At 50.3% G+C, this 15,897-nt stretch overlaps 1 long non-coding RNA gene across 2 annotated transcripts in view; it reads right to left on the reverse strand.

Annotated features, from left to right (window-relative positions):
* The window catches only part of LOC307198549, a 59,896-nt gene extending 44,005 nt beyond the window's left edge, over window positions 1-15,891 (reverse strand). The window contains exons 1-2 of one of the 2 annotated variants that reach the window (XR_013831641.1): window positions 15,246-15,891; window positions 13,829-13,949 (exon numbers count right to left, since the gene is read on the reverse strand). This is a non-coding gene — a long non-coding RNA (uncharacterized lncRNA). Of the gene's footprint in view, window positions 1-13,828; window positions 13,950-14,690 lie in introns of both variants that reach the window. The other variant, XR_013831642.1, reaches the window with a different exon arrangement.
* Between the last annotated feature and the right edge of the window lie 6 nt (window positions 15,892-15,897).

The raw sequence follows: 15,897 nt of genomic DNA on the forward strand, positions 1-15,897 counted from the left end.
ACACCCTAAATCAATAGCTCTTAACCTAACCAGGCACAATTTTGCTCTCCAGGGATATTTGTTACCATTTTTTATTGGAGTCATTTCTCTTTGTCATGCCTTTCAGGGCAGGTGCTCCTTGCATCCAGCAGGGTAGAGACCAGGGATGCTGGAGACACCGGACAAAATACAGGACCGCCCCCGCAGCTAAGAATGCTCCTGCCCCAAGTGTCAATACAGGCGGACCTCAGAGAGATTTTGACCCTGTAAGGCCAACTGGCCCGAGGCAGGGGAACACAATCAGATTCACAGGTTGCCTCAGACCGAGTTCCAGGAACTGACCTGGGGACTTTGAACCCAGCCCAGCCTTCCCGCCTTTTGAAGGGCGGGACTAACGGTCCCCCGGATAGCCGGATAGCCGAAAAGACCACCAAATAAGGAATACCCTGCGCCCTCCCAGATTCACCACACCCCTTTCCCTTCTTCCCCTATAAAATCTTGCCCAACCCTCACCCGGGTGCGACTTCTCTGGCCCCTTTCTCTCGGACCAGTGACCCTCGCCCGGGAGCACTCCCTAATAAAGCTCACTTAAAGCTTTCCTCTGTTTCGCGGTGCCGTTTGTTAAGATCCAACCTTACAGACTCCTTGTTCTTTTTTTATTTTTAATTTTTATTTATTTATTGTTAACATCTTTATTGGAGTATAATTGCTTTACATTGTTGTGTTAGTTGCTGCTGTATAACAAAGTGAATCAGCTATATGCATACATATATCCCTATATCCCCTCCCTCTTGCATCTCCCTCCCTCCCACCCTCCCTATCCCACCCCTCTAGGTGGTCACAAAGCACCGAGCTGATCTCCCTGTGCCATGCGGCTGCTTCCCACTAGCTATCTATTTTACATTTGGTAGTGTAGATATGTCCATGCCACTCTCTCACTTCGTCCCAGCTTACCCTTCCCACTCCCCGTGTCCTCAAGTCCATCCTCTACATCTGTGTGTTTATTCCTGTCCTGCCCCTAGGTTCTTCAGAACCATTTTTTTTTTTTTAGATTCCATATATATGTGTTAGCATACGGTATTTGTTTTTCTCTTTCTGACTTACTTCACTTTGTATGACAGACTCTATTGACCCCTTGTTCTTCATGGCATCTAGAATGATAAATCCTTCCCAGAAGGTTTTCAATTGACTTTGTCCAGATCCATCAGAGGAATCACTTATCTGTGGCAGCTATAGCCTTATGAAGTATATTTCTTGAAGAATTAGACATCAAAGTCAAAATTACTCCTTGATCCATCAGCTGCAGAACGGATGTTGTGTTAGCAGGCATGAAAACAACATAAATCTCATTGTGCATCTCCAGCAGAGCTCTGGGGTGACCAGGTGCATTGTCAATGAGCAGCAATATTCTGAAAGGAATCTTTTTTCTTGAGCAGTGGGTCTCAACAGTGGGCTTAAAATACTCACTCAACCATGCTGTAAACAGATGTGCTGTCATCCAGGCTTCGTTGTTCCATTTCTAGAGCACAGACAGAGTAGATTTAGCATAATTCTTAAAAGCCCCGGGATTTTCAGAATGGTAAATGAGCACCGGCTTCAGCTTACAGTCACCAGCTGCATTAGTCCCTAACAAGAGAGTCAGCCTGTCCTCTGAAGATGTGAAACCAGGCACTGACTTCTCCTCTCTAGCTATGAAATTCCTAGATGGCATCTTCTTCCAGTAGAAGGCTGTTTTCTTTCTATTGAAAATCTGTTGTTTAGCGTAGCCACCTTCATGAATTATCTGAGCTGGACCTTCTGGATAACTTGCTGCAGCTTCTCCATCAGCACTTGCTGCTTCGCCTTGCACTTTTCTGTTATGGAAATGGCTTCTTTCCCTAAACCTCATGAACCAACCTCTGCTGGCTTCAAAATTTTCTTCTGCAGCTTCCTCATCTCTCTCAGCCTTCACAGAACGGAAGAGAGTTAGGGCCTTGGCTGTGGAGTAGATTTTGGTTTGAGGGAATATTGTGGCTCGTTTCTTCTTCCATCCAGACCACTACAACTTTCTCCGTATCAGCAGTAAGTCTGTTTCATCCTATTATCGTGTGTTCACTGAAGTCGCACTTTTAATTTCCTTCGAGAACTTTTCCTTTGAATTCACAATTTGGCCAACTGTTAGTCACAAGAGGTCTAGCTTTGGGCCTATCTCAGCTTGTGACAGGCCTTCCTCGCTAAGCTTCATCATATCTAGTTTTTGATTTAAAGTGAGAATCACGCAACTATTCCTTTCACTTGAACAGTTGGAAGTCATCGTAGGATTATTAATTGGCCTGATTTCAATGTTGTTGTGTCTCAGGGAATAGAGAGGCTGGACAGAGGGAGAGATGAGGGGCACGGCCAGTCGGTGGAGCAGTCAGAATGCACAACATTTATCGATTCAGTTCCTCATCTTATGTGGGCAGGGTTTGTGATGCCCCAAAACAATTAACAGTAGCAACATCAAAGATCACTGATCACAAATCACCATAACAAATACAATAGAAATGAAAAAGTTTGAAAGGTGGCTAGAATAACCAACATGCGACCCAGAGACATGAGGTGAAAAGGTGCTACTGGAAAAGTGGAGCCGATACACGTGCTCGGTACAGGGTGGCCTCAAACCTTCAATTTGCAAAAGACGCAATACCCGTGAAGTGCAATAAAGCAAGGCACAATAACACGAGGTATCCCGTAGTGCCTGGGCTGAGAAACCGTGCCTAGAAACACAAGGTATTCAAACTGGAAGGAACCTTACATATCACAGTACAACACCCTCATTTTACTAAGAGATAAACTGAGGGCCAGAAAAGGAAGTAACTTGCCCAAAGATGGAATGAGGGAGTAACAGAGCTGAGACGAATACTCAAATTTCCCTTGCCCAGGCTAGAGTTCGGGCCACTGAGCCATGAGACCCCATCGCTGGAAACGAGGATGGATTCAGTAAGCTGACAAAGGGAGAAAAAGAGGGCCTCTTTCCCCACCCTCAGCAACAAACACGATTATCATTATCAAAGCCGGAGACTGACAGCAGGCAGCGGTGGCTGACTGAGAACCGCCTCTAACCCTGGCGCTTGGTACAATGCCTGTACCCAGCACTGAATGCCAAATCACAGCAATTAGCTGTGTAGTGCCCACCAGCCAACTTCACGCTGGGCTAGTGGTCCAGATTGCTGAAGAGCCACGCCCTCTGCATCTCAATGCCTTGGCAACCACAGCAATGTTCTCTGCTCTCCTTGGAGCAGGAATCATAGGGCTCCGGCTGTGGGGTGTCTCCTAGCTGCTACAGCCTGGCATGTGAGTCCCGGAACAAAGAAAGAGGGAGGGCAGTTTTCCCTACACTCTTCCTGCTGCTTGGCACACCACACCCTGCCACCTTCCCTCACCCCCGGAGAGGTGCTCCCTTTGGCTGGAGGGAGGGAGGGAGGAGGGAAATAAACTGATCACTGCCTGAAGCACTTATTAAAAGCTGGAGTCAAGATCTTGTCTACAGGTCCCCAGCAAAAACTGGGTATCCTGCACACTGATGGGTAACAGAACTACTACCCACACCTGGGAGTTTAAGAATTTTGTGGATTTTTCCATCAGAAACCAACTGAAGTGAATCGGTTGTGCTAAAAACATCTGTCATTCCCAGGTCCTCACGGTGGCAGGTAACCCATTTTGCATCTAGACTTGGAATTCCCAAGTCAACGAAGGCAATGTGCCGGTGGCTGAAATGAAAGCAACAAATTTGTCCAAGACTCTGCCATTTGCAAAGCATTTCCACATCTTGAACCTCACTGAAACTTCACAACCATCCAGAAGGGGATGCAGAGCAGGGATTTTTAGCTGCATTTAACAGATGAGGCAGAGGGCACAGTGATTTGTCCAAAATCACATACCTGGTCAGTGGGAGAGCTGAAGTTCAAATTCAGGCCTTGTAATTCTCCACACTCATACTGGTGGAAATGTTGCTGGCCTGACCAAGGTCCAGTCCACTGGGTCAACCCTTGCCCGCTGTGATGGCCCCCAAACTCTTTAATAAAAGCCTAGGGCTCCAAACAAGAGTTTGAAGGCCACTTGCCTCCAGATCACTTTCTCCACCCTTCTCTGCGCCCTTAGAGGCTGACAGGTACCCGCCTCCGTCTTCTGATTGGGCCTGGCCAAGACCAGAGGGAGTGAGGAGAGGACGAGTTCATCAGGCTGCCTGGTCCCTCAACTGCAGGTCATTGGTTCTCTCCAGACAGCTCTCCGTCTCCATTCTCCCTCAGATTCCGGTAATGCTTCCTCCCTCATCCCAGATGATCAAAATCTACAGTATGTCAAATCAAAAGCTAAGGAGGAAAAGGAAACAGGATAGAGAATGGAGAGGTCTAGGAGTAGGGATGGGGTGACTGTACTTTTGAATAGAGTGACCAGGAAAGACTTCACCATGAAGGTCACTGACCTTTGAGCAAAGACCTAAAAACAAGTAAATGATCAAGCTGTGCAGATAGCTTGGGGAAGAAGAATGTTCCAGACGCCTGGTGTGGTGGAGCCACGGCCAGGGCAGCTGGAGCAGATGAGCAAGGGGTGGCCCAGGGCACTAGTGGATGGACTGGATTTAGGAGAATGCAGGTGGGGCAGGAGCCAAAGAGAAGGGGGCGAGGGTGACAATGGTTCAGCACGGCAAGTTCCTGACTCGCAGAGAAGGAACACAAGGGACAGACGCTATGGACAAAGGATCTGCAGCTCAGCCCTATGCTCCGCAAGGAGTGACACTGAGTGAGCGGAGTGCACTCAGCCCCGGACATGGCTTTCCCAGAGCTGCCCCCACTGCTCTTGAACCCTCACCATTTTACTTTGCTGCCCTTCGTTTACCATTATCTATCATTCCATATGTATTTGTTTATTATGTACTGCCTCTCCCTCACACTAATATTTAAAATGCATGGAGACAGAGATCTTACCTGTCATGGCCAAAGCCATATCCCCAAGAGCCAGTAGAAGGCTTGGATCATAGCAGGTGCTCAATAAATGTTTGTTTCAAGATGAGTAAATGAGTGGACCGATGAATGCACAAACTACTACTACTGCTGACAGCGAATGTTTTTTTTCTTTTCCCCCGAAAGGTTTTTCATTTCAGTCCCTATGAAATTAAAAGCAAGAGCTACCGCTCTACCCCTAAGAAAGCATAGCTTTTAAGCATTCAGGGTCCATGAGTCAACAAAGCGTTTGGCATACGGTAGATGCTTAATAAATATTCAGTAACTTGACCAGGCATGTAAGCTGAAGTGATGAGAAAGCATTAACCTGGGAGCCCCATTCTACCCCAAACCCACCCTACAATTTCTAAATGCCACAACAGACTCTCTGGAAATATGTCTTTATGTTTTTGTTGCCTTCTCTGCCCATCCTTCCCATCCAAGACTCTGCCCCAATAAGTCAGAAGGATCCGCACTGTGTGAAAGAGAATTAAAACTGTTTCAGAGGAAATAAAAGGAGAAATTGATAAGGTTCCTTTTTTTTTTCTTACTTCAAAAGGAAGCTCTTGAAACTAAATGGGAGGCCCCAGGGGAATGAACATTAAGTGTGCTCCATAATAAGGGTCTGGAAAGAGAGCAGAGAAATTGCCGGAGCCCTCCATTCCAGGGGTGGCTGGAGGGGACTCGACTAGACTGGGAGACTGAGGGACCAGACTTGGGAGGACCAAGACTAGGATGTGAGTCAGTATCAAGAGAGCCATGAAAGCCAAGCCCACCCCTGCAGACCACCAGCCACCAGTTAAATAACCCCCGGGGCTGTTCAGAGTCAGACAAGGGCCTTCCTCTGGCAGCTGCCCAGAAGCCTCCAGGGATCCCCCAGCAGGATGATGCCCACCTAAAACCAGGACTCTGTCGAGCACTAACAGGTGGGCCGACCCTCTTGTCAACAGCCCAAGATACTTCTAAGTTCCACCCCCATCCCACCCCCCTGATGTCCAGAGGGCTGCTAGTAGTACAAGGAGGCAAAAGTCCCAGCACCTGGACCCATCTGAGACTGGCCAGCCAGTGGCCAAGCGCAGGGCAGTTACATGAGACCTTTACTTTGGTGAGCCTCTGTTTCCTCTTCTGTAACACAGAGAGGGCAATACTTGACCATCACAGGCAAACACCTGGCAGAGCAAGAAAGGTGGGGCTTTGTCCCCCTTGAAGTGCTCTCAGCAGCATTTGTGAGGGAGAAGCTCAGGGGAGGTGATGGGGGGGAAGATGACAGCCAGCCTGGCACAAAGCAGAGGCGGCTCCCCAGGAGCTGGCCTCCAAACAGCTGTGACAATTAGCCAGGCCGTCTATTCCCGAAGTTCCCTTGTTGAGGAAGAGATGATGGGATCGAGGCAACACGCGTTCATTCACTCAGCCATCCAGTCATTCATTCTACAAATATTTATTAAGCCTTTTCTATGTATCACTGTACACTGTGCAAGCCCCTGGAAATAAAGCTGTGAACAAGAGGGCGTAGACAAGGGCTTCAAGATTTTTAAAGGTAAGTTTTGAACTATACTTACTGTTGTCAAAAGTGCCCCAAGGAAAAAAATACAGAGATCACTTTTGTCAAGAACTGTGAAGGTTCTGAGATTGGCCCTACTTGCAAGCTAGAGGATCAACATTTTCTCATATGAGTTCCCCAAGCCCCAGCTCCCACTGGGTAGTGCAAAGACATACAGTGAGTTGCATTACAGGAGAGGAACCCTGAGCTTAGGAAACCCAAATCTTTCGTCCATGTGTGTCTGTGTGTGTTTAAAACATGCAACATATGGACTGCCCTGGTGGCGCAGTGGTTAGGCATCCTCCTGCCAACGCAGGGGACACGGGGTCGAGCCCTGGTCCGCGAAGATCCCACATGCCGCGGAGCAACTAAGCCTGTGCGCCACAACTACTGAGCCTGCGCGCCACAACTACTGAAGCCCACGCGCCATAACTACCGAAGCCTGCGCGCCTAGAGCCCGTGCTCCGCAAGGAGAAGCCACCGCAATGAGAAGCCCGCGCACCGCAAAGAAGAGTAGCCCCCGCTCACCACAACTAGAGAAAAGCCTGCACGCAACAATGAAGACCCAACACAGCCAAAAATAAATTAAAAACGCGCAACATAAAATTTACCATCTTAACCATTTCCAAGTGTACATCTAGTGGTGTTAATATTCTCATTGCTATGCAACCGATATCCAGAACGTCTCCATCTCCCAAAACTCTATACCCTTTAAACATCTCCCCACTCACTCGCCACCCAACCCCCCTGGCAACAACCATTCTTCTTTCTGTCGCTATGGATTTGACCACTCCAGGTACCTCATATAAGTGGAATCACACAGTATTTGGGTTTTTGTGTGTGACTGGCATATTTCACTTGGCATGATGCCCTCAAGCTTCATCTATGGCACAGCCCTTGTCAGAATTTCCTTTCTTTAAAAAGGAATTTAAAAGTTGGAATAAGATTTGGAAACCTAAATCTTTTCTAATGGACAGTAAACATGCTTGTCCTTTGCTCCGGAAAGAAACACTATCTCTATCTTCCAAAACTTTTCCCAACACAAACATCCTCTAAAATGTGGTCTAAAGGAAAACAGTTTGTGACTCTGCTTACAAGACATGCAGAAACACAAGACACCCAGGAGGATTATCTCCAAACAACCAGCAATCCAAAAAAGACTCACCCCTCAACCTACTCATCAGAGCTGGCTGTGGACGAGCTACTAAGCAGAGTGCCTCAAATAATAATGCACTGGGCCTTCACACAGTTCACGACCGGGTCACACCTCCGGACAGAAGACCCTAGCACAGGGAGGTAGTCTAGCATTGTAAATGAGGATGTGGGATTTTTCACCCAGCAAGTTCACTGCTAGGAATCTACTAAAAATGGGTGCACATGTCCACAGAAAGATGTGTACGAGAACATTCATAGCAGCTTTATCCACAGAAGTCCCTAACTGGGAACACCCGAATGTCCATCAACAGGGGAACAGAGCAACAAAACGTGGTGCATCCGTGCAACAGAACACTACTCAGGAATGAAAAAGAACGAACTAGTGATATTTGCAGCAACACGCCAAGTTCAAAGCTGAGCACTGAACTTTATGCTGAGCCAAAGAAGGCAGACACAAAAGAGTACACTCCGTATGGTCCCACTCACACGGAATTCCGGAAGACACAAAGCTAATCTACAGTGGAGGAAATGGGAACAGTGGTGGCCTCTGGGATGGCAGGTCTGGGGGAGGGGGGCCTGATAGGAAAGGGGAGGGAACGACGTGGGGTAATGGAAACTCTGTTCCTTGATAGGTGTGTGAGTTATGCAGGTACATGCATTTGTCAAGACTGATCAAACCACACACTTAGGATCTGCAGCATTTCACCCTATGTAAATTACACCATCATTATTTAAGTAGCTTTTAAAGAACATGGGCTTTGGAGTCAGGCAGACCAAGCCCTTGACTTTTCAACCACGTGAACCAGTGGCTTCTCCTTTGTGGGGAGGCCAGTTTGAGAAGAATCCTGGTGAACCCCGGCTTCTCCTTGTCTCTGCACCCCGCAGCACCTTGCACAGGGCGTGGCACAGACCTGGAGCTGAGCAAATAGTGTCAAATGAACCAATAAAAGTGAGGCTAGATATATGCCCTTGAAGCATTTTTAGGAGTGCACTTTGTTTCCACAAATAAAATCTTAACCTAAAGCAAATGAAAGTGATTCCGCTTTAAAGACGTTTAAATCTTCATCACTTCCGGAAAACGGTTTCCTTTAGTTTAAGGATCAGTTGAAGTCCCTGAAATCCACCTGCATAGGTTTATTCCTTCGTTCTAAATATAGTTATGGAGCACCCCTGGTGTGCCAGGTGCTTGAGAGAGAGTGGAAAATAAAACAGACAACAGACATGGTCCCTGCCCCCAGGGAGCTTGCATTCTGGTGGGAGAGACAATAAAAATGTAAATGAAACTCTGATAGGAGATCAACTGGGATAGGATCAGAGCTCTTGAGGACAAGAAAATAGAGGCTGTGAAAGAATGTGATGTGGGAGAGGGGTTGCTCTAGAGGAAGACCTCAGAGGCAGTCTCTCTGAGGAAGAAACATCTGAGCTCAAACCGAAGGAATAGGAGGAGTGCCCCATGAAGGGCCGGCAGCAGAGCTTTCCAGACGGTTGGTGCATAGGGAAGGGACCTCCTGAGGTTTGGCCTGAGATTCTGAAGAGGCCGGCTCCTGTAATGTAACAGAGCTGGAGCCTGTCAGTCTTGCTCTGCCACTCAACTTGCTGTGCAATCTCCGCAAATCTCTTGCCCTCTCTGGGCTTTGTTTCATTATCAGAACACTGAGAGAAGGTCTGAAAACGGTCTCTTGGAGCCATTGCAACTATGACAATCCAGGAGTATCTGACTGGACACTTGCAAAGCCCATGCTGTGCTCTCCCAAGCTTTTGAGTCCAAAAGAATAAAAGACCGAGGGACAGAGTCCACCAAGGCAGTGTCCTCTGGGGCAAAGGGGATACGCACTGAGGCTCTAAGGCTCTGACAGCTTTGCTGCTGCAAAATGAAGACGTTCTCCTGTCTCCCATCCTTGTCTACAGGAACAAAACAAGGTGGCAAAAACCCAGACAGAGTACTCCGCTTAGCTGTTGGCCACCCTCCGACTGGCTGCAACCTTGGAAATAAATGGTCCCATCAGCTCCGAGGAGGGTGAGCTCAGGATTTCAGATGAAAATGAAGTAAGAGGGAACGCAGCCCAGAAGCAATGCAAAGTAACGACAAGGGCACTAAAATCTTCCACTGCAGAAAGATGGATGCAGAGAGCGGTGCAACGGGGCACTGACCTCAGATGTGGGGACACTGGAGGAATGAGCTCACGCCCCAGGGCCGGCTGGCGGGGCCTGCGTTTCTGGGATCCAGGGACTGTCTGAGGGGACCTGGGCCGGGCTGACAGGGCCCCTGCCCCACCCCCACCCCATCCTCCTCTCGGTAAAGCCTTATCCTCCTGCATTTCTCCAGATCAAAGAGCCTCCAGGAACTGACCTGCAGGGCTGGCTAACTCCAACCCTGTGCCAGGGAAACGAGCCTCAAAGCTGACAGCCTCCCAGCAGGAGGCCTGCAGGTTCCAATCCCAGGAAAGGAGGCAACATAGAGAAGACAGTGATTTTTAAAACCCATCATCTACCGGCGCCTCCAGTCCTGCTAAGCTCGAGGTTCCAGGGTCATCTGTGGACACTGTTTTCTGGCCGTGTCATCCTGAGCAAGTTACTTACCCGTTCCCTTGTCTCTAAAGTGGGGGAAACAATAGTACTGACCACGCAGGGTTATTATGAGAATTCAATGTAAAAATCTGAGTACAGTTTCTGGCACATAGTAAGTGCCCTCAATAAGTTAGTTTACTTTAATTTTTACATTGTTTTGTAGTCACGTTAAATATGTCTCTATATGTACAGGTAAAGCAACACAGTACCAGCCAAGTTTAACACCCATCTAAGCTCACTGATACTAAGAATCTACAGCCTGGATTCATAGCAAACAATCTCCTGACTCTCCCCTCCCCCATCAACCCAACACTCTTTAGCAATGACACCCAGCCTCCTTGGAGCCTTCCTAAGCCTCTGCCAGTGCACAGCGCTCTGATGAACTGTCCCTCCTCTTAGAGGAAAAGACATTTGAAAGCAAGGGTTAAAATCTCAAATGCCTACAGGGGCCAGGAAGGTAAAACAGATGAGTAAAGGGAGCCCAGTGTTAGACATCAAGGAGTAGTGAGGACTGTGGCAAACTAGAGAACCCAGGTCCCATCTGAAGGAAAAAGCTGCTACCAGCTCTAGCCAATTTTTGCCAGGGAGGAAGGCAGGTCCAGAGTTGGCGCATCTTTTAGTTTTCCAGGGAAGCCAGCAATCCAGATTTTTATGTGAGATCTCCTGATGTTCAAATACTGGCACGTCATTCATTATTTTTAAAATATGGAAGTCCTAGCAAGATTCATCTGTTTGTACCCACTGACTTGAGGGGCAGAGCCCTCCCAACTGTTACTGTCTGTTGGGCAATTGCCCTCTCCCTGCAAGAATCAGAATCCTGGCTGGGCTGAAGTCACAAGGAACTCGAGACAGATCTTAATAAAGCTCCAGGCAGAGCGCCTATTAATTGATAAAGCCTTTGGAAAAGAGTGAAGGAAAGAGCCCCCTGAGGGCTGGAGCTGTGGAGGAAAGCTAAAAGAAGGAGGTGGGCTTTGAAATGGGTTTTGGGGGCTGACGGACCAGGAAAAACTGAAGAACAAAGCACAATCCGGAGGAGGGATGGAGGCAGATGGGGAATGAGGAGGAACTGAAAGCTCTAACTCAGAGCTTTGCCTGTTCAAGTGTGGATGCAAAATGTCACACAGCATCTCTATCCAGAGGATTCTACTAGGAAGGTGACTGTACACTGCTCTGGGATGGTGGCACCTGGAGATAGCACCGAGGATGCAGGCTCCTCCCAGGAGAAAGGACAGTGCCCAGTTCCCTGGATGTGGCCTTAGCTGGAAGTCCTCTACCCCGTGCAGACCTCGCTCAACACACGATCTGCTTACGTGCATCCTCCTTCACTACAACTAAGCTCTTCTAAAGCCAGAAACGTGACTTCTACGTGCTGGGCGTATAGAAGGTCCGCAATGAATGAGTGTCACATGATCCACTGAATGAAACCAAAGAACAAGAAGCAAGACATCAAAGAATAGGGTGCATGCCCACACTTCCAGAACTGAACATTTCCCTCAGGGAAAATGAGCAAAGGCCTCAGCGCTCACTGCACGCAGCAGCCATGAAGACCTGGCGTTTGTACAGAGAAATACCCCGCGTGGGGTGTCGGGAAAAGGACAGTGTCATCCCATAAAGACCAGAGTCGGCGAGGCTTACAACATCCCAAAGCCCCCAGGAGATAGATGCACAACCTATCAAAGCTCCAGTAGGTGTCTCGGATCATTCTAGAATTAATGTATTATAAAAATTTAAAATAAGCTAACTTATTATTTTAAGCCCTTCCCTGGATAGATGGTGCAGCTGAGAGGCTCAGGGCACCTAGGGGACTTGCGTCCAGTCACACAGCGAGTCTAGGGGCACAGGCTGGACCAGAGCTCAGCTCTCCTGACTCCCATTCCAGGACACTCTAGACTAGGAGCAGAGCTGGGACTAGGGTGAGGCAGGTGAGGCACACTCGCCCGAGAAGCAAAATGTAAGGAGGCTAAAAAGTTCTGTAATCGAGGTAAGTAGCATTTTGATGCAATATTTATTTTTTTGGATGCAATATTTTTTAAAAAACAAAACCAGTGCAAAACAAATCCATGATAAGCAACACAGCAACTTTTAAAACAAAGACTTAAAGTTGTACCCTCATGTGCCTCAACCTCTTCCACTGCACCCTGATCCCAGCCTAGACTAGGAGCCCCGAAGTGACAACGGACTAAGACGCGGAGGAAATGGTTGTGTGGAAACCTATAGGAAGATCACGACAGGATCTTAGCTCCCCGACGAGGGACTGAACCTGGGCCCTCGGCAGTGAGAGCGCGGAGTCCTAACCATCGGACTGCCAGGGAACTCCCTCAACCTCTGCACTTTAGAATCACTCCGGAAACTTCAAAAATTCCCTTCCAGGGAATTCCCAGGACGTGGCTTGCTTGGGGTGTCTGAGGCACAGAAAAGCGGCAGAGTGCTGGGAGAGGTGGCAGGTGAATGCCACCCCGACCTCCATCCCCACCCCAACTTGCAGGGCAGCATTTTTCCTGCAACAAGCTGTGTGGCGGGGACACCCAGCTCGACCCCCTGCCAGGAGAGCTCAGGGAGAAAATTCCACCCGCCACCCCCCTTCCTAGACACCCGCCTCCTAACTCTAACCAATTGTCTCGTAAATCTTAGCCTTTTCACCTCCAGAGGCAGGATGGATTAAAAAGTTTGGACAGCTCTGGGTAACCCTTTCTGCCATGGAGAAACAACCCAGAACTTTATGACTTACTGACAGTGGGTTATGAATGGGAAGGAAAGCATATCCTTAAACCGCAGACTGTAACTCCCTTTTAAGGTATTTCCTTGGGGCCAGAGACGCCACATCTTCCTCCTGCCCCCGGTTCTAATAGCACCTTGTTTTTTAGTGATAAGCTTGGGCTTTTAGGTCAGCCAGGCCTGGATTCAGATCCAGTTTTGCCATTTACTGGGTGGCCCTAGACAATTTATTGAGACGAGACAATAGCAACTCATGCTTCCAGGGGTCTGGGGGTAACTTAAAGGACCTGATGAGGGCCGAGGGGCAAACCATGGGCAAAGGGGGCAGGGCACAACCCAACACCAGCACACTGCTCTCATGGGGGATGTCAGCCAGACCTCGCAGTGTTTCAAAAGAAAAACAAATTATGTGAACTCTCCTGATTTTTACAGGCTGGCCAACTAATTCAAAATTAAAAAAAAAAAAAAAAAAGTCAACCCAGAAGGGCCAAATAAAGCAGCTCTGCGAGCCAGAGCCCACCGACTGGCCCAGTTTGTGCCTCTGACATCCACAAATCACCCAGCAACCTCCCTGGCACCTAGTAGGTGCTCAGCAAACACAGGTCATTTCCAGCTTTTCAGGAAACTCTCCAGGCACCATCAACATCCATTTCCACACAACAGCTTGGGAAGGAATGCTTCTCAGGAGGAAAATGAAGATACAAAAAGAAGAGCTGAAAATCTGGAAGGCTCCAAAGGGAGGGAGGAACTGCCAAGGGAATTCCTTAAAAGGATTTAAAAGAATTTTATTGGCCATAGTTTAGCACAAGTCAGGGATAAGATCAGGCAGTAATTTAACTCCTGGGCCCAGCAAGCGAGTCTGTGCCTGTGGGGTGGATGGGGGGTGGGAGGGAGGAATGGTTCTTACCATGGTCTCCACCAGTGTCTCGGGTCCTCTGTCCACAGGTCACCCCAACATCTGCCTCCGACTCACAGCGTTCTGATGGGGACAGCGCCTCCACGGAGGGGCGCATAAGGCCCAGCTGATCCTACACAACAGAAAGCAAGGCTTGAGTCTCCCCACCCTCCCACCCCAGTGGATCTGGTAGCTCACATGAACTTTGAAGTCAGACCCAGCTGGGTTGAGTTTCAAGTCTTCAACATCAGAGGTTCTCAAAGCGTGAGACCAGCAGCTACCCCATCAGCAGCGGCAGCAGCAGGGAACTTGTTTGAAAGGCCCCACCCCAAACCCACTGAAACAAAACTACTTGTTAAAACCACCTGGGTTTTAACAAGCCCTCCAGTGGATTCTGATGCACGCTAAGGTTGAGAACTCCCGCTCTCCGTCTCTATCCTGTGGTCTTCAGCAAGGCCTATGTCTCACTGAGAGGATCAACTCTCTCCTATGGGACTGTCCTAAGCATCCCTCCAACAACTATTTCAGAAGCCTGGTCTGTCTGTGCCAGACAGTGTGGAAGATGCCAGGAGGAGAGCACACAATCCTGGCCCTGGTGGAGCTTGATGGCTAGTGGGGAGACAGATAATACGCAAGGAAAAAGATATAAACGCCGATTTTCAGAAGGGAGAGGAAGGCAGGGGCCTGATCCACCACATAGAGCTGTGTTTCTCAAAGAGCACTCCAGGGACCACCTGAGCACCAAAGCCCACACAGCCAGGCAGACCTCCTTTCCTACACGCCCCCCAATACTCCTCTCTAGTGTCCCTGCTGCTCCTCAAACACACCTCTCTCTCCTGGGCTTCGGGGCCATTGTCTTTGCGGTTCCACCTACCTGGAAAGCTCTCTTCCCAGATCTTCCAAAGATGGGCTGCTTCTCCTTGCTCAGGGCTCAGTGTAAATGTCGCCTCCCCCTAGGTCTCGCTAAAGCGGTCTCTCCCCTCACTCTGTAGCCCCACCGCCTGCTCAGGCTTCCTCCCTGCCCTTCTCACAGCCTCCCATCTTGCGCCTCAGCGGCTTTGCTGGTTCAGCCTGTCTCCCAACAGAAAGTGAGTTCTTGGGGGCAGCTCCTTGTGGCGGTGGCCTCTGCGGCACGGGTGAGCCGTGACACCCTAACCCTACTCCTCTTCACGCAGTCCCAGAAAGAGCAGCGCTCTCAGCTCCGGAGCCTGCTCCCCACGCCTGAGGGGGAGGCCACAGGCCGGGCTCAGGGCAGGGTTTCTTCACGGCCTTGCTGGGTGCTCTGATGGTGAGAAAGGGCGGTAGAGACTGGAAGGAAAAGAGGAAAACGGGGTGCGAGGCCAGCGACCCTAAAAGGCCGGCTCTGCGGTGGCGCCCTCTCTCGGGCAGAGCCCTCCAAACCAACCCCCAGCAAAGGCGCGACTCCTACCAGTTCCGAGGTGAGGCGTCGCTCTCAGCCGGCTCGGGACCCCAGGACCCGGTCCGAGTGCCCCGCGTCGGCTGGGGGTGCTGGCAGCTGGGCCACGCGGACTCCGGGCTGGTGGCGCACAGGGACTTGGAGGGAAAGGCACCTGGCGCGGCACGTGCTGTCCCTAAGAAGTTGACGCCGCAAGGCGCGTGCAGTCCCTGGCCCGCAGTGGCACGAGGGGCCCAAGGGCAACGGCGCACTCGGACCTCCAGGGAGAAGCACAAGACCGGGCGCGTGGTGCGTGCGGCCCCGCGGCAGCGGAGCGTGGAGCCTTTACGTGGCACGTTGGCGCCTGGGGCAGTGACGCGAGGGGTCCAGGGCCAGCGGGGACTCGAACCTCGGGGGGAAGCACCTGACCCCAGGAGGCTGGCGCGCTGCGGGGCGAGTGCATCCCGAGGGCAGCGGAGCACGGGGACCACGAGGGCAGGCGGGCGGAGAGGCGCGGGCGGGAGGGCGGGGAAAGGGGAGAGGGCGGCGGCTGGGCGCTCGGCGCGTGCTGTCCGGGCCGGGACTCGGGAAGGCGCCCAGCGGAGCGCTGCACATCCGAGGGCCCGGGCCCAGCCCTGGGCCGCCCGGACGCCTGCGGTCGGCGCCGCGTGGCCTCCGCGCTCCC

The sequence above is a fragment of the Stenella coeruleoalba genome (genome assembly GCF_951394435.1).
Source record: "Stenella coeruleoalba genome assembly, chromosome: 15".
Lineage (NCBI taxonomy): Eukaryota > Metazoa > Chordata > Mammalia > Artiodactyla > Delphinidae > Stenella > Stenella coeruleoalba.